Consider the following 25288-nt stretch of genomic DNA (forward strand, 5'->3'; position numbering starts at 1 on the left):
GTCTCTAAACTTATTATTAGCAAGGTAGACTTGGGGTGGGGAGGAAGCAGTATTGAATCTAGCTACATTTTGGCAGGGCTTTTTTTGAGGGGGTACTTGGGGATACTGAGTACCGGCACCTTTTCCTTTGTCTGCTAAAATTGACCCATGGACCCCAAGTTTTAATGAAAGAGCTCAGGCTCTACACACCAATTCTGCCTTGTCATAGATTCTGTGACTGTTTGCAGGGGGCCTGGCTATTGTGGGGTGGGTCCCTCAGTGATCATCCCACTCCTGAAGGGTGCCCTGGCATTTGAGTAGGGGCACCTTTTTCACTAGAAAAAACACGCTGCATTTTGGTATCCTGACAGGTACTTGTGACCTGGATTGACGGAAAACAGGATACTGGGCTTGATGGGCCTTTGGTCTAGTTCTTATATTCATATGTTCATTCAACTGATTGAGGTCTTTTTGTGGAAAGTCTGATGGTCAGAGTTCCCACATGCCTACAGTAGAAACTTTTAAAAGGTTTAAACCAACTACAGACCTGCATATGTCTTGCTAGAGGAATATGCTCAGTGGCGTAGCTAGGTGGGGCGCCAGTGGAGCGGCCGCTCCCCGAAACGGAGTTCTGCTGGCACCTATCGTGTTGCATAGAAAATGTGCACCGGCGGAAGTCCACTCTTGCGCCGCTTTCACTCCCCCCCCCCCCCCCCCGCGCCGTCAACCTGGCTCCGCTTCTGAATATGCTCACCTTTCCAACTATGCTTTAAGTCATTTACTCTGCCAAAACTGTTTGCTCAATAAAGAATATCTCACACAAACCTGCTTCTTGGGTAGGAGGATTAACCCTTTGGTGGGTCCTAGACACCGCAGTAGAGGGAAAAGGGGAAGGGATTTGATACATCACCTTTTTGTGGTACAATCAAAACAGGTTTACATATTATATGCAGGTACTTTTTCTGTTCATAGTGGGCTCTCAATCTTAAGATTTTTTTTTTTTGGTACCTGGGGCAATAGAGGGTTAACCCTCCTGTTTACTAAGCCATGCAGCAATGCCAACACAGACTATTCAAAGTGAATGGGCTGTGTCAGCATTAGTGCATCCTAGCTGCTAGCATGGCTTAGTAAACAAGGGAGTAACCCCCTGTTTTACAAAGCTGCTACCGGGTGGGGCTGGGGAGTACCTTGCCCAGGGTCACAAGGAGCTGCAGTGGAAATCAAACCCAGTACCCCTGGCTCTCAGGCCACTGCACTAACCATTAGGCTAGTCATGTACTTCAAAAAAAAAGAAAACCATTAGTGGTGCATACTAGAGGGAGGTTTTCATTTTTGATGGACAGCATATAATTGGGTCGGCATTAACAATTTGGGAACCCTATAAGTAAGTTTTGAGTTTTCTAGTCCTGTACTCCAGCAGATCAGGCCCACCTTTGTAAGGTAAATACATTTAAAAATTGACACAAAAACATGCAGAGAAGCAGTAAGAAGCCAGCTTACAGACCCCTCCTGTTGACTGGAGGACAACACATAGGTAGGATGTGGAAAGCATAGGCAGAACTCTGTGGTCAGCACTGGCTCTGGCTGCCCCCCACTCAGCAGCTGACTTACCAGGGCAAAAATCTGTCTTGGAAGCTACTGAATTAGCACACCTGAGAGGGGCAGCCCCACAAACAAAGGCCTTAGGCAGATGCCTAGTTTGCCTATACATAAATCCTGCCCATCCCCCAGCAAAATGGCCCACAGAATAGCCACTGTAACCTGCTCTCTCTGTCACCCAGGACCTCCTAAAGCAAAAGGGACAGTGAGGAGAGGATCTACCCGGTACCCACAACACTCTACTACCATGAAAAAGACCAGTTCTTGGCTCTGTCTGAAATAGGATGATCCAGATTCGCTCCACAGGTTTGGTCCAGTCCTGGGCTTACCCCAATGCAAGCAGGGACTTGTACCTTTTTTTTTTTATGGGCAGATGATCAAAGGCAAACGCCAGCGCTACAGGCCGTTAGCACCGGACTAGTGCTTGTGTTTGCCTATGCCTTATGATCAGAGCCGGCAAGCGCGTGTAATAAGCTCACCGGGTCTGAGTGCAAGCAGAATGCAAATGCATGCTAAATGGTATTCCTCCCCAATGCTCAGTGGGCAGCACACCAAATATTGGCACTGCTCCCGCGACAAAATCTATGCCAGCTCGGAGTTGGCGTTAGGGTTTGCAGAGCATTGGGGAGGAATGGAGAGCCCTGTCCAGTATGCATTTGCAGGCTTACAGGCCCCCCTCCCAACACAGAAAGGGCAGGAGATCCAGTGGACCTCCATCCCCCCCCCCCCCCACACACACACACATACACACACAAAATGTTTTCCCTGTGGACACCCGTCCACCCTGGTGGGCCAGTGCTCTCCCAACCCCCACCCATACCTTGAAGCAGGAGGAGGATGTTGCATTCCCTTCTCCTGCAAGCGCCATTTTCAAAATGGAGGCGCCCTGCCCTGCTCGGTGCATCCTGGGATGCACCGGGCAGGGCTTCAGTACCATATAAGGGAGGTTCTCCTGGACCTGTCAAACAACTTCTGCAGGACTCAGGAGAATTGTGCCTTGGGCGCATGCCAGGGGCGTAGCTAGGTGGGGCCACGGGGCATGGGCCCCCACAGATTTAGCCCTGGCCCCCTACTTTCATCCCCCCGCTGTCTACCCTCCCCCACCACTATCGACCCCCCTCCCGCCGCCGCCAGCCCTCCCCCGCCATCAGGTACCTTTGCTGGCGGGGGTCCCCAACTCCTGCCAGCCGAAGTCCTCTTCAGAGCCGGTCTCAGGTGCGTTGCTGATCTGGATTCTGTTTCTGTGTCTTTTCTTGACTCCTGACATCCGCACATAGGAAGGTGCAGGACGTCAGGACTCACAGAAACAGAATCCAGATCAGCGAACGCGCCGGAGTAGACTGGCGCTGAAGAGGACTTCGGCTGGCAAGGTACCTGGCGGTGGCGCGGTAGGGTTGGCTGCAGCGGGAGGGGGGATCGATAGTGGCAAAGGAAGGTTGGTGGCAGAGGCCAAAAGTGGTGGGGGAGTCGGCGGCGCCGGGGGGGGGGGGTGCTAAAATGTGCCCCCTCAGCTCGGGCTCTGGACCCCCCTCCCGCCGGTCTGGCTACACCCCTGGCGCAAGTCCAGACACAAACCTCCAGCAGAAGTGCCCTGATGATTGAAGCTAGCACATAAATTTGTATACTATTAGCTTTAATCATCAGGGCTTTATTTCCCCGCGCTGTTCACGTGCTAATTTTAAAGCGCTCTTCAGAACAGCCCAGGGAAACTGACCATCGGTCCCTTAGGAAATCTATTTGGCAATCAGAGCCACAGGGCCCTGCATGCAATGATGTAAGCCCAGGACTGGATCAACTCTTGTCAGGCGACTCTGGATCTAGTTGGCAAGTAGTCTGAAAGGTCGACTAAGGAGATTTTCACAAGTACACAATTAGCAGTGCCAAAACACACCCTATGGGAAGTTAGCCATCTCGATTCAGCGATGCATTGTTAACTTTGACCTGGCAGAGAGTCTGTATATCAGGAGCCTCCCTCCTTCGGCGCTCTCTTATCAAGCAGAAAACAATTTCAGCCTACTTTCGACACGTCCCTTCCAACAGGAGAGGATCATCAGCGCTATCCGGGTCAGTACTGGACTCCAGGCTCCGACTGCTTCCTTTCTGCTCCTGCTCCTCTCTTTCTTTACGATCCGTGCTTGTACCCCTAAGTGCCTCTTTTCACCCCCCCCCCCCCCCCCCCCCCCCATCTATCTGAACCGCCGACCGGAGGAGGAATAGGATATAGACAGGATTATGAGCCTCGGGCGGGGGGTTGGCACCAACAGTCTTTAAAAAAAACTCAGAGGGGAAAGCGTCGAATAGGGAAGAACAAGGGACCTTGGGATGGGGGAATGTGAGGACTGAAAGTTGGGAGACCAGGGAGATTCTGTGGGTCAGAGTGGGAGTACAGGGAGTTAGATGTGTCTTGGTGGGGGGGGGGGAGGTCGTATGGGGTAAAAGGACGGTGCTGCATGTTGGTGAAGGGAAAGTTGAAAAAAGGGATAATGGGAGGCAGGAGAGAAGATGAAGGGGAGATGGGGCTGTTAAGCGATGAAAAGCAGAAGAAAGTAGTTAAGAACCAGGGAACGGTTGAGTATAAAGGATTGGTATTGGGGATCAGAGCTAATAGAGGGGGAAATAGACCGGGGAAGGAGTGATACTGGGTCGAGGTACAGCGAGCCACTGAACTTAGAGACAAGTGTTGCTGAGTCATTTCCAAATATCGTTATTTACGTAAATGACCCGATCTTGTCCAGCAGCTGGAAAAGCACCGCAGCACATCATTTGCTGCTGGGACAGTCTCCTAATAAGAGCTGGATCGGGTCCTTTAATGATCAGGAGATGGTGCGACAAAGCTGTTAAAGGAAAGCAGGGTGTGGTGTGTTCAATGCTCACCTTGTACTACTATTTCTATAGCGCTACAAGGCATACCCAGCGCTGTACACCATACACAAAAAAGACAATCCCTGCTCAAAGAGTTTACAATCTAGATTAGACAGGTAAATAGACATAACAATTAAGGGTAAGAGAATAAAGAGGTGAGGATAAAGGACAGGGCAAGTGAGTAGTGGTTAGGGGTCAAAAGCAGTGGTAAAGAGGTGGGCTTTAAGTTTGGACTTGAAAACGGCCAAGGACGGGGGGTAGACTCACAGGCTCGGGAAGTCTATTCCAGGCATGAGGTGCAGCAAGACAAAAGGAACGGAGTCTAGAATTAGCCGTAGAGGAGTAGGGGACGGATAAGAGAGATTTAGCTACAGAACGGAATACCCGAGGGGGGGCATAGGGAGAGACGAGAGTGGAGAGGTACTGGGGAGCAGCAGAGTGAATGCACTTATAGGTCAATAGGAGAAGTTTGAATTGAATATGGAAACGGATAGGGAGCCAGTGAAGTGACTTAAGGAGGGGGCTAATGTGCGCATAGCGACTTTGGTGGAAAATGAGTCCTGCAGCAGAGTTTTGGACTGATTGAAGAGGAGAGAGATGGCTGAGAGGGAGGCCGGTGAGAAGCAGGTTACAATAATCAAGACGAGAGGTGATAAGAGTGTGGATAAGGGTTCTGGCAGAATGCTCAGAGATGAAGGGACTGATTTTGCTAATGTTATAGAGAAAGAAATGACAGGTTTTGGCAATCTGTTCAATATGAGCAGAGAAGGAGAGAGAGGAGTCAAAGATGACCCCAAGTTTTCGAGCAGATGAGACAGGGAGAATGAGAGTGCCATCCACAGAAATAGAGAAAGGGGGGAGAGGAGAGGTAGGTTTAGGGGGAAAGATGAGAAGCTCGGTTTTGGCCGTTAAGTTTTAGATGACGTTGGGACATCCAGGCAGCAATATCAGATAGGCAGGCTGAAACCTTGGTCTGGATGCTAGTTGAGATTTTAGGGGTAGAGAGGTAAATTTGGGAGTCATTAGCATAGAGATGGTATTGAAAGCCATGGGATGATATCAGAGAGCCAAGAGAAGAAGTGTAGATGGAGACCTGGAGAGGACTGAGAACAGAACCCTGAGGTACACCGTTTGGTAGAGGGATAGAAGTGGAAAAGGATCCACCAGAGTGTACACTAAAGGTGCGAAGCGAGAGGTAGGAGGAGAACCAGGAAAGAACAGAGCCCTGGAATCCAAATGAAGACAGCGTATCAAGAAGTAGGCTGTGATCAACAGTGTCAAAAGTGGCGGATAGATCGAGAAGGATGAGGATAGAATAGAGACCTTTGGATTTTGCCAGGAACAGGTCGTTGAAGGCTTTGGGATGGACGTGGAGGGAGGCTTTGGGATGGACGTGGAGGGCTAAAGATTCCAGCTGTGGGTGGAGACACCTCTGCAAAAATTCTGCTTGAGGATCCGAATTTGCATGTACGCAATTGGGGGGGAAATTGGTGAGAGGTGAACATAAGGTGACTGAGGGAGGATTAGTGAACAGGGGTTGAAGCCAAGATGAAATCTAGCTGTAAGAGGATAGAAATGAAAGTGGAAAAATCAATGTGAAATTGAAGGCAGGATTGAAAAAGAAGGGATGAGAGAAAAGGGGAAAATGAAAGGTGGTGGCTTGGCCAGAGGAATGAAAAGACCGCACAGAGTAGAGTGAAAAAGAGAAATTGGGATCAACATGATCATTAAAAAACAAATTACCAGGCAGTAAGGTACATTTTTCATTCAGGTTAGATTGGTAGGTGGAAGGTTTTATTGTTTTACTGTAATATTTGTTTTGTGTTCTGCAAACCACTTCAAGACTGTGAAATGCAGTCTATAACCTTTTAAAACGAACATATGTCAGCTTTACGAATGTGTGTGTTTTATGTTTTGTATTTTACTCACTATGGGCTCTTAGTGCTGCCTTACATGGGTCTTTCCGGTGTGCTAAGGCCCAGGGGCGTAGCCAGACTTCGGTGGGAGGGGGTCCAGAGCCCAAGGTGAGAGAGCACATTTTAGCCCCCCCTGGTGCCACTGACCCCCCCCCCCCGCCATTTTTGATCCTCCCTCCAGCGCCAACTCTTTTGACCACCTCTTTTGACCCCCCCCCCCCCCCCCCCCCGGTGCCACCACTTTTGAGGTCTTCACTCACAGAAACATAAGCCTGCCCTTGCAGATCAGCAACGCAGCCGCGCCGGAGGAGAGGACTTTGGCTGGTGGGGGTTGGGGACCCCTGCCAGCAAAGATACCCAACGGCAAGGGAGGGTTGGCGGGAGGAGGGGGGTCGAAGGGGTTGGCGGGGGGCCAGGGCCAAATCTACGGGGGCCCATGGCCCCGTGGCCCCATGTAGCTACACCCCTGCTAAGGCCATTTATAGCAGAACCGGAAAATGGCCACTTTTCCAAATTAATGGCCATGCATTAACGTCATTAGCGAGTGAGCACTTACCGATGCCTGTTTTGTAGGCAGTAGGAGCTCATGCGCTAACCTGGTTAGTGCACGGAAATGTTGCTGCGCTGATTACTGCAAAAACACCCACGCTGTGCTCCCAGATCACCCCCTCTGCGGGGAAATAAAATTGATTTTTTTACTGTATGGTTTGCGCACACACATTACGAAATTACCGTGGGACACTTCAGTATCCAAAGTACCTGAATGTAACTCACCTTGAGCTACTACTGAAAAAGGTGTGAGCAAAATCTAATAAATAAATTAAAAAATTCATCCTGCAGTAAGTCCTTTTAAGCTGTGGTGAGCACTCGCTAGTGCTAAGAGCAGCTTTGTAAAAGGATCCCTATGGGTGGAGATGCATTTTTGTTTCTCCTTTTCCAGGGTTACCCTTCTTGCAGCATATTGCTTCTTGAAGTCTCGATTTCAGTTATGTCTGTGCATTTTTAATTGGTGGTCACTAGTTATTTGGTTGATGAGGATCTACTTGTATAATACTGAACCATTAGTATAGTCCATAACCAAGAAACAGAAAATTCCAGGGAAATTTATATCGGGTTCCCACACAGCACAGTAGAGAACAAAGACTTGTACAGGGAAAAGACAATAAATAGAAATAAAATAAAACAAGATAAAGAGAAATGCCTTTTTATTGGAGTAACTTAGGGGTCCTTTTACTAAGCTGCAGTAAAAAGGGCCCTGCGCTAGCAGTGGGGGCTGTTTTTGCCATATGCTGAGGCCCTTTCTACCGCAGCGGGTAAAAAAGCTCAAAAAAGAAACTACAGTGTAGTAAATTTAAAACAAATCAGAGAAATTTTTTCTTCACCCAACGCATAATTAAACTCTGGAATCCGTTGCCAGAGAACGTGGTGAAGTCAGTTAGCTTAGCAGAGTTTAAAAAGGGGTTAGACAGTTTCTTAAAGAACAAGTCCATAAACCGCTACTAAATGGACTTGGGAAAAATCCATAATTCCAGGAATAACATGTATAGAATGTTTGTATGTTTGGGAAGCTCGCCAGGTGCCCTTGGCCTGGATTGGCCCCTGTCGTGGACAGGATGCTGGGCTCGATGGACCTTTGGTCTTTTCCCAGTGTGGCATTACTTATGTACTTAAGACATGGCCATGTGGTAAGATTGCTTTTACCATGTGGCGTGCGGGAGGCAGCACTTACCACCACCCATTGAGGTGGTGGTAAGGGCTCCCACGCTAACCCGGTGGTCAGGGGTGGCCTGACCATTAGGCCACCTGAGGCGGGGGGCCTCAGGCGGCACTCTTCAGGAGTGGTATTTCCCCTTCACGGCGTTACCCGGCAGCAGCAGTTATTCCCATACGCTGCCCTGCTGCTGGCACCTGGCATCTCCCCTTCATGGCATTACCCAGCAGGAGCAGCGATTCCCATACGCTGCCCTGCCGCTGGCACCTGCCTCTTCCCTTTACTGTGGTCACCTCTCTGATGTAACTTCCTGTTTCGTCAGAGGCTCAGGCAGCCGCAGTAAATGGAAGAGGTGGGGGCCGGCGGCAGGCCAGTGCCGCGAACAGGCTGGAGGTAGCTCCATCTCAGGTGGCGTCTTGCCTTGGTAACCAGGTAGCACGCAGCACTGCCTGATTACTGCCAGGTAGCCCCCTCTGGAATTAGTTTTTGAATATTTCCACTAATGCCGGAAATGCCGCACTCTGGGGTGCAACTACCACTGGATCCCGTGCTGGGCCAGTGGTAGCTTCTGATTGGCACATGGTAAACCCATGGTGGGATTACCGCCGCTTAGTAAAAGGGCCCCTTAATATATTTTTGACAAGCTTAAGATGATAGGATCTTTTCTTAGGTTAAGTTTCAGAGAAAAGGCAAACATCAAACTCATAGTGCTACCTAAAGTAATACTGGACCATGCTAAGAAAAGACCCTGATGGAATGTTTAGTGTTTGGCTGAAACATTTAACCTCTTTCCATCAAGATCTGATAAATTGTGCAATGAATTGATCAGCCAGTCAGGACAAGCACACAGTGGCTACTAACATGAACATTTCTTCTAAACGGAGACTCCTCCTCCTCCTGCTTATCACTAGTGGTGTGCTGCATTTTCATTTATTTAGCTTCATGTACTATTTATAGAAATTTTCATTTTGTTCTGATTTTGTTTTTTTTATTTTAGAAGCAAATAATGAATGAATAATAGAGACTTTTTCAGAAAAGTGTGCATTTTGAAAGAAAAAAATGTTTTGGTTTTTCCTGTCATTTCAGAAGAAGATATGAATTGCTATAATGAAAGATCCATGTAGCCTAGTATACTGCTTCTAACTGTGGCCATGCCAGGTCACAAGTATCTGGCAGATTCTCAAAGAATACCAAGATTCTATGCAATTTACCCCCAGGTCTACCTTAATAATTATTTATGGCCTTTATTTCCTAGAATTTGTCCAAATCTTTTTAAAAACCAGCTACACTAGCTGATCTTTACAACATTTTCTCATATTTGTGGCCCCTAGTCTTTGTAGTTTTTGAAAGAGGAAACAATTGATTTACATGTACCTGTTCATTCAACTCTGGAGTTTGTAGACCTCTATCATATCCCTTCTCAGCCATCTCTTCTACAAGCTGAAGCGCATAGACCTCTTTAGCCTTTCCTCATATGAGAGTTGTTCCATCCCCTTGATCATTTTGGTTGCTTTTCTCTGTACTTCTAATTAGTTTTTTTTTTTTAAGTTGGAGTGTGCAGAACTGCCCAGAATATTCAAGGTGCAGTCTCACTATGAAGCGATACAAAGACATTATAATATTCTTTGTTTTATTTTCTATTCCTTTCCTAATAATTCCTAACATTCTGTTTGCTTTTTTGGCTGCAGTCACGAACTAAACAGAAGATTTCAACATATTGTTCACAATGACACAGAGACTTTTTTTCATGGGTGGTGGCTCCTAATCTGGAACCTACCTAGCATCATGTAGCTATAATTTGGATTATCCTTCCCATTATGTAACACTTTGCTCTTGTCTATATAAGATTTCGTCTGCCATTTGGATGCTTAATCTTCCATTGTCTTCCTGCAATGTCTCACAATCCACCTATAAGTACATAAGTAGTGCCATACTGGGAAAGACCAAAGGTCCATCTAGCCCAGCATCCTGTCACCGACAGTGGCCAATCCAGGTCAAGGGCACCTGGCACGCTCCCCAAACGTAAAAACATTCCAGACGTTATACCTAAAAATGCGGAATTTTTCCAAGTCCATTTAATAGCGGTCTATGGACTTGTCCTTTAGGAATCTATCTAACCCCTTTTTAAACTCCGTCAAGCTAACCGCCCGTACCACGTTCTCCGGCAACGAATTCCAGAGTCTAATTACACGTTGGGTGAAGAAATATTTTCTCCGATTCGTTTTAAATTTACCACACTGTAGCTTCAACTCATGCCCTCTAGTCCTAGTATTTTTGGATAGCGTGAACAGTCGCTTCACATCCACCCGATCCATTCCACTCATTATTTTATACACTTCTATCATATCTCCCCTCAGCCGTCTCTTCTCCAAGCTGAAAAGCCCTAGCCTTCTCAGCCTCTCTTCATAGGAAAGTCATCCCATCCCCACTATCATTTTCGTCGCCCTTCGCTGTACCTTTTCCAATTCTACTATATCTTTTTTGAGATACGGAGACCAGTACTGAACACAATACTCCAGGTGCGGTCGCACCATGGAGCGATACAACGGCATTATAACATCCGCACACCTGGACTCCATACCCTTCCTAATAACACCCAACATTCTATTCGCTTTCCTAGCCGCAGCAGCACACTGAGCAGAAGGTTTCAGCGTATCATCGACGACGACACCCAGATCCCTTTCTTGATCCGTAACTCCTAACGCGGAACCTTGCAAGACGTAGCTATAATTCGGGTTCCTCTTACCCACATGCATCACTTTGCACTTGTCAACATTGAACTTCATCTGCCACTTGCACGCCCATTCTCCCAGTCTCGCAAGGTCCTCCTGTAATCGTTCACATTCCTCCTGCGACTTGACGACCCTGAATAATTTTGTGTCATCGGCGAATTTAATTACCTCACTAGTTATTCCCATCTCTAGGTCATTTATAAATACATTAAAAAGCAACGGACCCAGCACAGACCCCTGCGGGACCCCACTAACTACCCTCCTCCACTGAGAATACTGGCCACGCAATCCTACTCTCTGCTTCCTATCTTTCAACCAGTTCTTAATCCATAATAATACCCTACCTCCGATTCCATGACTCTGCAATTTCTTCAGGAGTCTTTCGTGCGGCACTTTGTCAAACGCCTTCTGAAAATCCAGATATACAATATCAACCGGCTCCCCATTGTCCACATGTTTGCTTACCCCCTCAAAAAAATGCATTAGATTGGTGAGGCAAGACTTCCCTTCACTAAATCCGTGCTGACTTTGTCTCATCAGTCCATGTTTTTGTATATGCTCTGCAATTTTATTCTTAATAATAGCCTCCACCATCTTGCCCGGCACCGACGTCAGACTCACCGGTCTATAATTTCCCGGATCTCCTCTGGAACCCTTCTTAAAAATCGGAGTAACATTGGCTACCCTCCAGTCTTCCGGTACTACACTCGATTTTAGGGACAGATTGCATATTTCTAACAGTAGCTCCGCAAGTTCATTTTTTAGTTCTATTAATACTCTGGGATGAATACCATCAGGTCCCGGTGATTTACTACTCTTCAGCTTGCTGAACTGACCCATTACATCCTCCAAGGTTACAGAGAATTTGTTTAGTTTCTCCGACTCCCCCGCTTCAAATATTCTTTCCGGCACCGGTGTCCCCCCCAAATCCTCCTCGGTGAAGACCGAAGCAAAGAATTCATTTAATTTCTCCGCTACGGCTTTGTCCTCCTTGAATAGTTTTGTGTCATTTGCAAATTTGATCACCTCATTTGTCATTTCCATTTCCAGATCTTTTACAAATATGTTAAGAACTGGTCCCAGTACAAAATCCTGTGGTACTCTACTATATAGCCTCCTTAGTAATACGGTTCACCCCCTTTTGTAAAAGCAAATTTGCATATTTTGACAAGTGGCCATGCCCATTTCTGGTTGTGTCAGCCAGTCAGTATCGAGGATCCACCCTAACCCTGCCCACTCTCCACCCATGCCCAGCAATGCCACACTCTCCCATCCACTCCACCCCTTTTGATCACATCACCTTTATATTGCTCCATGGTGCGACCACACCTTGAATATTGTGTTCAATTCTGGTCACTGCATCTCAAAAAAGCTATAGTGGAATTAGAAAAGGTGCAGAGAAGGGCGATGAAAATGATAAAGGGGATGGGACGGCTCCCCTATGAGGAAAGGCTAAAGCGGCTAGGGATCTTCAACTTGGAGAAAAGACAGCTGAGGGGAGATATGATAGAGGTCTATAAAATAATGAGTGGAGTGGAACTGGTGTTTACTCTTTCCAAAAATACTAGGACTAGGGGGCATGAAATGAAGCTACAAAATAGTAAATTTAAAACAAATCAGAGAAAATATTTCTTCACTCAATGTGCAATTAAACCCTGGAATTCATTGCCAGAGAATGCAGTAAAAGCAGTTAGCTTAGCAGGGTTTTAAAAATGTTTGGATGGCTTCCTAAAGGAAAAGTTCATAGATTATTATTAAAATGGACTTGGGGAAAATCCACTGCTTATTTCTAGAATAAGCAGCATAAAATGTACTGTACTGTTTTGGGATCTTGCCAGGTACTTCTGACCTGGATTGGTCACTGTTGGAAACAGGATGCTGGGCTTGATGGAACTTCGGTCTGTCCCAGTATGGCAATACTTATGTACTTATGACATTGTATCCCTGCACCAACTCCAAGTCTAAAGGATAGTGATGAGCTCTTAAGGAAGTCAGAGAAAAATGTTAATGAAAAAATTGTTTGTGTTTGGAATTTAATCAACTGTCATATGATATTATTAAGATCTTAAAGAAACATTGGTATGTAATTCAGCCAATAGAACCCTTCAATAATAAGGACCTAATGATCGCCTATAGACGGAGTATGAAGTTGAGAAATATGCCAGTACCATCAGCATTTGTCAGACAATCAATAACCGAAAAAACACTTTTCAAGGGACATTTTCCGTGTGGTAAATGTTCAGTGTGTTGTCTAAGTAGGAAGATTAAATCTTTTAAATATCCAGTGACTGGAAAGGAATATGTACTACATCATTTTTCAAACTGTAAGATAGAAAAGGTGATTTATGCATGTATATGTCCCTGTAAACTGATGTATAGTGGGAAAACTAAGAGGTCCTTTTACTAAGCAGTGGTAGCATTATTAGTTCACGGTAGAAATCAGCTGGCAGTAAACACCAAGACACTCACCATACGGGGACAGACCGAAGGTCCATCCAGCCCAGCATCCTGTTTCCAATAGTGGCCAATCCCGGTTACAAGTACCTGGCAAGATCACAAAACTGTGATTTTTTGGAAAGTGATTCACATCTACCTGTTCCTCTCCACTCATTATTTTATAGACCTCTATCATATCTCCCCTCAGCTGTCTTTTCTCCAAACTGAAGTTCTCTAGTTGCTTTAGTCTTTCCTCATAAGGAAGTCGTCCCATCTCCTTTATCATTTTTGTCGCCTTCTCTGCACCTTTTCCAATTCCACTATATCTTTTTTGAGATGTGGTGACCAGAATTGCACACAGTATTCGAGGTGTGGTTGCACCTTGGAGTGATACAAAGTCATTATAATGTCCTCATTTCTGTTTTCCATTCCTTTCCTAATAATACCTAATATTCTATTTTCATTCTTAGCTGCTGCCACACACTGAGCAGAGGGTTTCAATGTATCATCAATGATGACATCTAGATCCCTTTCTTGGTCGTTCACTCCTAATGTGGAGCCTTACATCACGTAGCTATATTTCGGGTTCCTCTTTCCTACATGCATCACTTTGCACTTGCTCACATTAAACGTCATCTGCCATTTGGATGCCCAGTCTCCCAGTCTCATAAGGTCCTCTTGCAATTTTTCACAACTTTGAATAACTTTGTGTCGTCAGCAAATTTAATTACCTCACTAGTTACTCCCATCTCTAGATCATTTATAAATTTGTTAAAAAACAGTGGTCCCAGCACAGACCCATGCGGAACTCCACTACCTACCCTTCTCCATTGAGAATACTGACCATTTAACCCTACTCTGTTTTCTATCTTTGAACCAGTTTTTAATCCACATAAGAACACTATCTCCTATCCCATGACTCTCCAATGTCCTCTGGAGTCTTTCATGAGGTACTTTGTTGAAAATCCAGATATACAATATGAACCAGCTCACCTTTATCCACATGTTTGTTCACCCCTTTCTGTTTAAGTTATCCATTATCTTTATGTCGCCATAGAATGTCTTGGTTGCTAGGCTGTTTAATATTTTTCTTGGCAAATAAGGCTTTTCCTGGAAAATTTATTTATTTATTTATTTTATTTATTGCATTTGTATCCCACATTTTCCCACCTCTTTGCAGGCTCAATAATAATACAGTCATCTCATCTGGCTTCCTGATAAAACTGCACATCATCACCTATGCTGTACTAGCACTGATCGTCCCATGTTCCACTCTTACCTAACCACCCATAGCCCTACCACCACCTGAACCACTAGATAAGCCTTTGGTGGAACATTCTATGGAAAAAATAATAGATTTGAGCATTTTAGCTTTTTTGTATTAAGAAAATCAAAGATTCCATGGAGAGGAGGAGATGTTGATCAGATGTTGATTAAAGTTGAACAAAAGAAGATATTCGACTTCAGGTCAGTTATACCTAATGGTTTGAATAAAAAGAGAGATTATGTAGTGTATATGGGTCATCTAAATAAATAAGTCTCACCTCAAACATTCTGAAGCTCACTCTGTGGCAGGGAAACACTGGAGCCCTGCACTTAGGCTGTCAGCAACACTCACTATCACTCATGCACCACTCACTCTCACTCATAGACCCGCCCTGAGCCATGCCCTTTCCGCACATAATTCGCAACCCCAACGTTCTAATGAAGCTACAACTTCCATTTTTGAGGTGGCAGAGATCGTAATTTTTCCCCATGAGTGTCTGCCCCGCCCTCGCGTCACAACGTGATGACATCGAGGTCGGGTCTATGACACTCAGCGAATCGCCAGTTCCCCCACCCTCTGACGCTCCACTCCCCCCAGGCCGCATCTCAGTGGCGTAGGAAGGGGGGGCGGTGGGGCAGTCCGCCCTGGGTGCACGCCGCTGGGGGATGTCGGCTCTGCTGGTTCACTGCTCTCTGTGCCCCGGAACAGGTTACTTCCTGTTCCGGGGCAGAGAGAGCAGAGAACCAGCGGAGCTGACGCAGCTCCCAGCGACATGACTTGGGGCAGAGAGTCCCTCCCGCCCTCCCCCTTTGGAAAGAATGCACTCCAGTGGGGGGGGGGGGGGTGTGCGCCCCCGGTGTCAGCCGCCCTCACTACGGCACTGCCACACCTAAACCCCCACACCCGAAGCCGCCACTGCTACACATCCCCCGACGCAAACGCCACCGTCCCGGCTCCTCCTGGTCGCCGATCAACCCATACACCCACCCCCATCCACACCCCCCCCCCCCCGTCAATGGACCAGCCTACCTACTTCGAAATCACAGCGCCTGTCACTTGTATCAAAGCGCTGCAGGCACAAGATCGGTTCCCTTCCGATCGCCTTCCCTCCCTATGTCCCGCCCTCGTAGACGTCACGTTACGTCACGTCAGGCGACGATGGAACACAGGGAGGGAAGGAGATCCAAGGGAAGCGTTCTTCTGCCTGCACCGCTTTTACACAGGTGACAGGCGCTCTGCTTTCGATGTAGGGAGCCCGGCCCTTGACGGAGACATAGAGAGGGAAGCAGATCCAAGGGAAGCGTTCTTCTGCCTGCACCGCTTTCACACAGGTGACAGGCGCTCTGCTTTCGATGTACGGAGGCCGGGCCATTGACGGAGGGGGCGGGTGGAGGGGGGAAGGGATGGGGGCCGTGGAACTCGATGGAGGGGGGGGAGAAGGGGGCATAGAACTCGATGGGGGAAGGAGGGGGCGTGCAACTCGAAGGGGGAGGGAGGGAGGGGGTGTGCACATCGACGGGGGGAGGGGGCGTGGAACTGCAGGGGAGGGCACGGGAGAGGACACTTGCTGCACATGGCTGGATGGAGGGGAAGCCAGGGGACAGGACAGTTGCTGGATATTGGTGGATGCAGGGGAGAGGAGGGTTGCTGGACATGGGTGGATGGAGGGGAGAAGAGGGTTGCTAGACATGGGTGGATGGAGGGGAGAGGAGGGTTGCTCCACATGGGTGAATGGAGGGGAATAGCCTTGCTAGCGCCCGTTCCATTTGTTTGAGAAACGGGCCTTTTTTACTAGTTTTATAATAAAGTTGCTTGTTTTTTGAACCTTGATTGTGATTCGTTTTGTTCCTTGACTCCTTGATATTTTTTATTACTACTATTTCAAAGAGGGAGACCGGGTTTCTTGGTATGTATGGAACTTCTATGCTCTGTCAAACGTGTGACTAATGCACAAGATGCCTGTCCCACATAAACTATGTTGCATGGACAAATTATGCAATAGACAACAAAATCAGATTTGCAAGATGTTTTGGTTTTGAGAAAAAGTCTTTTGTGATCCACCGGGTTAATAAAAAATGTGGTCTCAATCATAATCCCACATCCCACTGCTGCTCCTTGTGATCTTGGGCAAGTCACTTAGCCCGCCATTCATTGCCTCAGGTACAAACTTAGATTGTGAGCCCTCCTGGGACAGAGAAATATCCAGTGTACCTGAATGTAACTCACCTTGAGCTACTACTGAAAAAGGTGTGAGCAAAATCAAAATAAATAGATATAAATAAATACAGAACAAGTATTACATTTGAAATGATCGACTGGCCCGGTGTCTGGAGCAGGTCGTAATTGAGGAGGCAGTAAGACAACAGGGCTAAGATGTTCCTTCAAGTTCCTCATGTGGCAGAAAGAAAAGCCTAAACCTGCTTTGCTAAAAATAGGTATAGTCCGCACCAGGTCCCAATGTTTCCTTACTGCAGGAACTATGTGACTTGACAAGAAATTGTACTGCATGACATATGTAAGCCACATTGAGCCTACAAATAGGTGGGAAAATGTGGGATACAAATGTAATAAATAAATAAATAAATATGTGAGTATGAGATCATCCTCTGAAGATGTTTGTGTCCTTGGTGTGAGCAAAAAATCCCAGTGGTTATAGCACGCTCTGCGATAGGCGACACGCACTACCGCTAATGGGTAGCCTCTTGTCTTGCTGGACTCCTCCTGGTCCCCTAAATCCGGTATTAGCTGCCTTTCGCCATTTGCTTCTGTCTGAATTCCAGCATATTGAACAGGCTTCCTTCAAGAGAAGGTTCTCTAATTTGACGAAGACGGAGAAGCTCACTTTTGAATCTTTGAAAGCTAACTCTAACATTGTTATCAGGGGTGCTGATAAGGGTGGAGCTAATGTTGTGCAGGACTGCCGTTCATATGTCTCTGAAATCTACAGACAATTAAAAGTACAGACTGATTATCAAGTTCTATCTTGTGACCCGACACCTGAATTACAGAGAATCATTTTCAATGTCACCAGTGAAGCCTGTTCAACTAATGGCTAGAGCAGCAGGCTAGGAACCAGGCAAGCTCAGTTTAAATCTCACTGTAGCTTTTTGTGATATTGGGCAAGTCACTTAGGGGGTCTTTTACTAACGATTAGCACATGCTAGCTGCACAGGGCCCACAGGAATAAAATAGGTCCTGTGGTAGATAATATTTGCTATTCTTTAGTAAAAGATGCCTTTAATCCTCCATTGCTTCAGATAGAACTTACCTCACTGTTTACTATGCCGCCTGGCAATGCCAACACAGCACATTCAAAGTGAATGGGCTGTGTTGGCATTAGTGCATGGCAACTGTTGCAGGAATTGATGTATGAATTACCCCTATTGTTAGCAGAATCTGTGGTACTTCAGGAGTCAAACAGCACACACCAGAATGAGGGAGAAATCTTCTTTATTTGCCAGCAAACATAGTAGGACATCAGCATTAAGTCTCTTCTTCTCTTTCTCAGCTCTCTGGATGTTATGGCTTCTGTCTCAGCTCCTTCTCTTCTGCTGTCTGTCTTCCCCCAGCTCTCTTTCTTCTGTCTGTTCCTTCTGACGTAAGCTGCTTCTGCTCCCTCTTAAATACAGTGCTATCCCCCTCTCTAGCCCCCCTTACTTTCCAGATGGTAAAGAATAGATTGGTTACTTTGCCTCAGCCAATCATTACTTTAAAAATATCAGTTACATAGGTTTGATATTTCTCAAACTGACCTATGACCTGGGGCCCCTCAAACCAGACAATATGGCACCAGTCTCTTACATTTTCATTATGATTAATTTCTCATATTCCTAGTCAACTCCATACTAACTGCTAACTGAACTCTGGCATTCATTAAGGGGTCAAGGGCCAGTCTTACTTAATAGCATACAGCTATAGTCTGTTATTACTTTCAGGACCATTCCTACATTTACCTATAATTAATCAAGACTTTTTCTTGACCCTTTTCACCTATCAGCTCCATACATTAAACCAGCCAGGACTGCAGAAAACTCAAACCATATGCTGACCTTTTCACTGCAGTCCTACTCAGAACGTAAGGCAAAGAGTTGAACAAACATTAGATTTAAAAAGGTATTCTACATATTAACTACACAGAATACACATATTCTAAAATAAGCAGAATCAGTATCCCTTATAAGACATATTCTAAATATCAGGAATATCTACATATTAAGCACTTCTAAAATCTAATTCTTTTCTTCTAACTAAACAGCATTTCAGCCTAATCCTTTTAAATTGCCTGCAATATGCCTGGCTCATGCTTTGTTCATTCATAATAGTATACAGATGTGCCAGCATTTAGCAATCCATCACTCACAAAGGGTGAAAGAAGTTGCTCTCTCTGACCTTTCTACCCTTTAGCTTGGCAAACGTAAAATTTCTAAATAATCTAAACCAGATGACATTCCTCCATCACTTTACTTGCAAGGTGAAAAGTTGAATTCAAGCATCAAGCTTTTAAACACCAATTAATATGGCTTCTTATATATGTATAATTATGCCCACTGCCTCATTCCCCCCTTTGAGACTAAAATCAGCTTATGCAGAGATAAGTCTCACAACTCAAACTCTGGAGATTATAGTGATCCTAACTAGGAATAGGCTTGTGAATCACCATTACCCTACTTGTTAAGGTCCGACGGCATACTGCCGAAGCACATGAGGCCAGGAAACAAAACAACAACCCTGCTAAAACTAAGACTATTAGGGAAATAAACAAGGGACGTATCCAGGAGGTCAATGACCACCACCAGGAGGTAAGGTCTAATCCTCCTCGGTAATCCTCCACATTAAGGCTGGCCAACTGTAGGACTTTATCCATAGCATGCCTAACTACATGCGTCCTATTTATGACAATAGTACAGCACTCTGAAGAATTTAGCACTGTGCAGAGGCCACCCTGGGCTGCAAAGAGATAGTCAAGGCCCATACAGTTATACCGAGAAACTATACTTAATTCATTAATTTGATCCTGCAATGCATTGACTACCACGTTCAGCTCATGAACTAAAACATGGAGTAGGGACTGAAGTCTCCGGGTAGCCATGCCCAGTTCAGTAATACCCGCTACCGGGCCCCCAATTGGAATCCAGGCCGTGGCAGAAAGGGCTACAAGTCTCTTTTTAGTCAGAGGATAAGTAGAGTTAATATACTGGAGGGCTAATTCAATCGCCTCATCCTCTGTGGCAACGGAGGAAGGTAAGGACAAGGCCTCTCGCTTAGAGCGGTGCGGAGATGGTGGCTTGAGGAGAGGAATAACTTTAAGAAAATAATTCAAGGTTACCAATACACAAAAATCATATGTGGGGGGAAGAATCATGTGGAGGACATTATCACAAAGCCAGTAATGACCAAGGAGAGGGCGAGGAAAGTTCCCAATAAATGTTGGCACAGGATGGACATTAGGATGCCCATAATGCGAGCCCCTATCCCAGGGGGAACTAAGAAGAAATGGAGACTTTGTACACCATAGGTGCCAATCCCCAATTGTGACAGACTGCTCATATGTTGCAACCCTTTCATACCCCGGGGACTTATGAAAGTAGAAAATAGGCCGGGACACTATAGTCTTCTCAGTAGTAAGGTTAGGAGCCAGATAATCACCCTGGTCATAATCTGCAGGTATGGTAGTAGGGCACATAGGAGTACCTGGAGAGACTACCCACACAGATTCCCCTTTTTCTGGGAGAACATTAGTATAGTTACAGGGAATGGGAAGAACAGTTGAGATGCTTCTTGTTAAACAAAACACTCCAGAAGCTGGATAGGGAGACATAAAGACTGGCCTTAGAGAAGATTCAGAGGGGGAAGTAGCATTATAAAAGGACCACCAAGTATAATCCTGACTCCAAGGGCCTGAACTCGAAAAGTAGGGAGGTATAAGAGCTGGGAGCTGCACAGGGACAGGTACAGCTGGGACATCTGTAGTATAAGGAGAAAATCGGGAACACACAATACAAGGGGAAGTAATCTTTGCCTGGCTAATTAGTTCCTGGACAGAGTGTAACCAAAGGTTGGAGCGAGTTGGGGTATTAGGAAAAAGGAGGCAAGGAGTAGAAAACAACAAAAGCATCCAAACTACTAACATTTTCTTTCTTCCTAATCTAAAACAAATACAGCAAACTAATTAAGCAATAATATTTCAACAGTCTGTGCTAATCACAGATTACTCTAATATAATGTTCTCAGTCTTTGAGTTCTTATACCAGTTGGGATAGACCCTCAACTGACAAGGATCAAGCTCTCAAATTCCAAGAAAGCCAGAATCAGGGCAAGAAAGAGTCTCAGTGTGAAGCCGAAGTTCAGCAGCTCCTGCAGTATGCAGTTGACCCTTCTTTTCAGCTAGTAGATTCTTTGGTTCGGGTCAAGCGCAACTTCAATGGCTCCGCTGGATCACTTTCTGCTCTCCACTGTTTAGGCTCCGTCTGATCCGTGCTGGGCTCAGTCTGGTCAGCAGACTTAATTCGAGACCAACGGACCCATGGAGTTATCCCTGCGACCTTCACAGCTGTAGGGGTAGAAAGCAAAACAGTAAAAGGTCCTTTCCATCGGGGTCCCAAAGGCTGGAGCCTCCAGTCTTTCACCCAAACTCTATCCCCTGGCAGGAAGGAATGTACCTGAGCCTGGAAGGGGACAGGGTTTATTTCTCTCACATAAGACTGAAGCTCAGAAATTATCCTGCCCAAGAGGGCTAGCTGCTCCTGCACCTGGGCAGACCCTAAAATCCCTATGTCTCCCTTAATTCCCTGCAAAATGGCTGGGGGCTTCCCATACACAATTTCAAAGGGAGAGAGGGCTGTTCCTTTAGTTGGGGTGCATCGGAGGCGGAAGAGGGCTAATGGCAGTGCCTGTGGCCATTTCAGTTGGGTTTCCTGACAAATCTTTGCTAGGCTATTTTTCAAGGTTCTGTTTGCCCGCTCAACCTGCCCTGAACTCTGGGGACGGTAGGCACAATGCAATTTCCAGGTAATGCGTAATGCGCTGGACAGGGCCTGAAGTGTAGCTTCAACAAAGGCGGGACCATTATCTGAACCTATGGCAAGGGGCAGTCCATACCTGGGGATGACATCCCTAAGGAGGGCTCGAGCTACTTCTGTGGCTTTCTCAGTGACTGTAGGATATGCTTCCACCCACCCAGAGAAGGTACAGACCATGACCAAGAGGTATCGGAGCCTACCGCTCCTGGGCATTTCTGTGAAGTCTATAACTAGAGACTCAAAGGGTGTTAGTCCTCTAGACTGAACTCCTGGTGGAATACGGGGTCCCTGACGAGCATTATTCTGGGCACAGAGAGTACATTGGGCAGAGGCAGTGGCAACCAGACTATCCAATCCTTCCAGCACCACTACTCGACTGAGTAGGCAGCCTAGTGCTGTTTTCCCTAAGTGTGATAGGTCATGAGCTTGAGACACTACAGGCCAAGCTAGGTGGCGTGGCACCAGAACTCTGGTATCAGGGAGATGTAACCAGCCATCAGGTCTCCTTACTGCACCTTCCTCTTGAGCCCATTTCTCTTCCATTTGGGTGTACATAGGCGTCCATTCTTGCAGTCGAATTTGGAACAGGGGAGTCACAGTACTTGCTGGGGGTCCTCGAGCAGCTTCCTTGGCCACCCGATCAGCATGGCGGTTCCCTCGGGCCACTGGAGTATCTATCCTTTGATGTCCCCTGCAGTGAATGACAGCTACCTTCTTAGGGGCCCAAACAGCCTCTAGCAGCTGAAGTATTTCAGGTCCATACTTAACAGGTTGGCCTGCAGCATTTATGAGTCCCTTTTCCTTATACAAAGCTCCATGAGCATGTAGAGTTGTGAAGGCATACTTGGAATCAGTATAAATGTTGGTTACCAGTCCTGCTGCTAGCTCCAGAGCTCGTATGAGGGCCACAAGTTCTGCTTTCTGGGCTGAAGTTCCTTGGGGCAGGGCTCTTGCTTCTATCACCTTGTCCTCTGTCACCACAGCATAGCCTGCCAATCGCTTGGAGTTCTCCACGTAACTGCTTCCATCTGTGAAATAAATTACACCTGGGTCCCTCCAAGGAACATCTTTAAGATCTGGTCGACTGGAGTACACTTCATCCATGGTTTGGATACAGTCATGATCCGGTGGTCCCTCAGATGCTGGCAAAAGAGTGGCAGGATTGAATGTAGCCACTGTTTCCAGGTGTATCCGTGGATTCTCACACAAGCTAGCTTGGTACTTAACCATACGGTTATTTGTAAACCAATGATTGCCCTTATACTCCATGAGGGTGAGAACTGCGTGGGGGACTTTAACAACCAGTTCTTGCCCCAAGGTCAGCTTATCAGCTTCCTGGACCAGTAAGGCTGTTGCTGCAATGGCCCTCATGCAGGCTGGCCATCCTTTAGCCACTCCATCCAGCTGTTTAGACAGGTATGCAACAGGCCTCTGCCAGGATCCCATCATCTGGGTCAGCACACCCAGAGCAACCCTCTGTCGCTCATGGACATACAATGAGAAAGGTTTCTCCACATCAGGAAGGCCTAACGCAGGGGCTTGGAGTAGGGCTTTCTTTATAGCAATGAAGGATTGTTGAGCAGTAGGTCCCCATTCAAATGGTTCCTTTTCACCCCCCTTTGTGGCCTGGTAAAGGGGTTTCGCCATCAATGCAAAATTTGGAATCCAAATTCTGCAGAATCCGGCTGCTCCCAGAAATTCCCTAACTTCCCTTCTGGACTTGGGTTGGGGAATTGCAGCAACTGCTTGCTTCCTACTGACATCCAGTCTCCGACTTCCCTGGGAAATGCAAAAGCCCAGATACTTCACTTCTGACTGACAAAGTTGGGCCTTTGAGCGTGAGACCTTATAGCCTGCATCCAAGAGTAGCTCCAGCAATTCTCTGGTAGCCTCAAAACACTCTTCCTGGGTCACTGCTGCAATCAGGAGGTCATCTACATACTGGAGTAAAACTCGCCTGGAAGGCTCAGATTTAAAAGTCTTAAGGTCTTGTCCTAGGGCTGTCCCAAAAATGGTGGGGGAGTTCTTGAACCCCTGTGGCAGGCGGGTCCATGTATACTGAAGCTTCCTTCCTGTTACTGGGTTTTCCCATTGAAAGGCAAAAAGCAGTTGACTGGCGGGGGCCACCCGAATACAAAAGAAGGCATCTTTTAGATCTAGTGTCGTGAAATGGGTAGCTCCAGAAGGTATCAATCCCAGCAGGACATATGGATTAGGCACTACAGGGTGTAATGAAATAGTGGATTTGTTGACCACTCGTAAGTCTTGGACTGGCCGGTAGTCCTCAGTCCCTGGCTTCTGAACTGGCAACAGTGGCGTATTCCATGGAGACTGACAAGGTCGAATAATTCCATGGGATAACAAACGATTCAGGTGTGCTTGGATCCCTTCCAGAGCCTTTCGGGGAATTGGGTATTGGCGAAGATGGATTGGCCGGGCACTTGGAAGTAAATCTACATGGACAGGAGAAATATTTCGGGCCAACCCTGGGGGATTATCTTCTGCCCATACCCCACTGACCTGAAAGCTGTCTGCCAGGGGTAGGTCAACTTGGCCATGCGACTGATGCAGCCGCCATTCTTCTTCAAGGGGGCAGCAGAAACTCAATATACCCTTAGGGCTGGATGTCGGGGGCCGAAAGGAGACTGAAGTCTGGCCATCAGAGTCAAAGGAAATTTGGGCCCTAAGCTTGGACAGCAGGTCTCGACCTAACAAAGGGATTGGACAGTCTGGCATATAGAGGAATTCATGAGTGACTGTGTGTGAGCCTAATTGGCATCTACGAGTCGTCAGAAAGGGCCTCCGGTTCTGCACCCCCGTGGCTCCCACCACTCGGACAGTTTTTCCAGACACAGGCGCTAATCGCTCCGTCACAACAGAATGTTCAGCTCCTGTATCAATCATGAATGGAATTGAGCGGCTCCCTATAGTTAACTTGACCATAGGTTCCTGGGAGCCCAGTTTGTAGGAACCCGGTCTGTCCTATTCGTCCCATTCTGCCATCTCGGCTATCCCGATGATGTCAGATTCAGGAGGCTCATACCTTCCCTCTCGAACTCGGCCTCGGCTTCCTCGATCTCCTGGTCCCCTTCTCAGTCCCTGGCGCCTCTGGGGGCATTCATCTTTCCAGTGCCCTCTTTCCTTACAATAGGCACACTGGTCCCTCTCCAATCTTGGTCTGGGATTCTCCCCCCTTGGCCGGGATTGATTGAAAGAATCTCGGGGCCTGGCTGGTGGTCCGGGGTCCCACTTGGGCTTCCCATTAGCTAGAGGTCGACCTCGGTTAAGGGTGGAGTTAGTAATGGCTGCCGCTAAAAGGTCGGCCTTCTTCTGCATCTTCCGGTCGGCCTCTCGGCGCACCTCCTGATCCCTATTAATGAAAACCTTGGTTGCGATCTCAATTAGCTGGGTGGTATTCATCCCTGCGAATCCCTCCTGACGCTGCAACTTCTTCCGGATATCTGGCATACTCTGGGCCACCAATGCGCTATTCACCATTCTCTGGTTTTCTAGTGCTTCAGGGTCAAATGGGGTGTATGTTCTGTAGGCTTCAATTAGTCGCTCTAAAAAGGCCCCAGGGGATTCAGTTGCCCCTTGGAGAATTTCAGAGACCTTTGCCAGATTAATGGGCCTCTTTATGCCTTTCCTCATACCTTCCAGCAAGTCCCGGCAAAAGCCAGACAACAGTTCATAATGCTGCTCATTATTTGGATCCCAAGCTGGAACTGCACGAGGGAACCGAGCTCTAACCCATTCCTCTAGGTTCT

The 25288-nt window shown here is 46.9% G+C and overlaps 1 protein-coding gene across 2 annotated transcripts in view; it reads left to right on the forward strand.

Moving 5' to 3' along the window:
* The first annotated feature begins 3600 nt into the window (after positions 1-3600).
* Positions 3601-25288, forward strand: part of LOC115473743 (sulfotransferase 1 family member D1-like) — a 125139-nt gene continuing 103451 nt past the window's right edge. For both annotated transcript variants that reach the window (XM_030208821.1, XM_030208820.1), the window contains exon 1: positions 3601-3642. The gene's annotated coding sequence lies outside the window, so the exon portion shown is untranslated. The remainder of the gene's footprint in view (positions 3643-25288) is intronic.

The sequence above is a fragment of the Microcaecilia unicolor genome, chromosome 7 (genome assembly GCF_901765095.1).
Source record: "Microcaecilia unicolor chromosome 7, aMicUni1.1, whole genome shotgun sequence".
NCBI classification, from domain to species: Eukaryota; Metazoa; Chordata; class Amphibia; order Gymnophiona; family Siphonopidae; genus Microcaecilia; species Microcaecilia unicolor.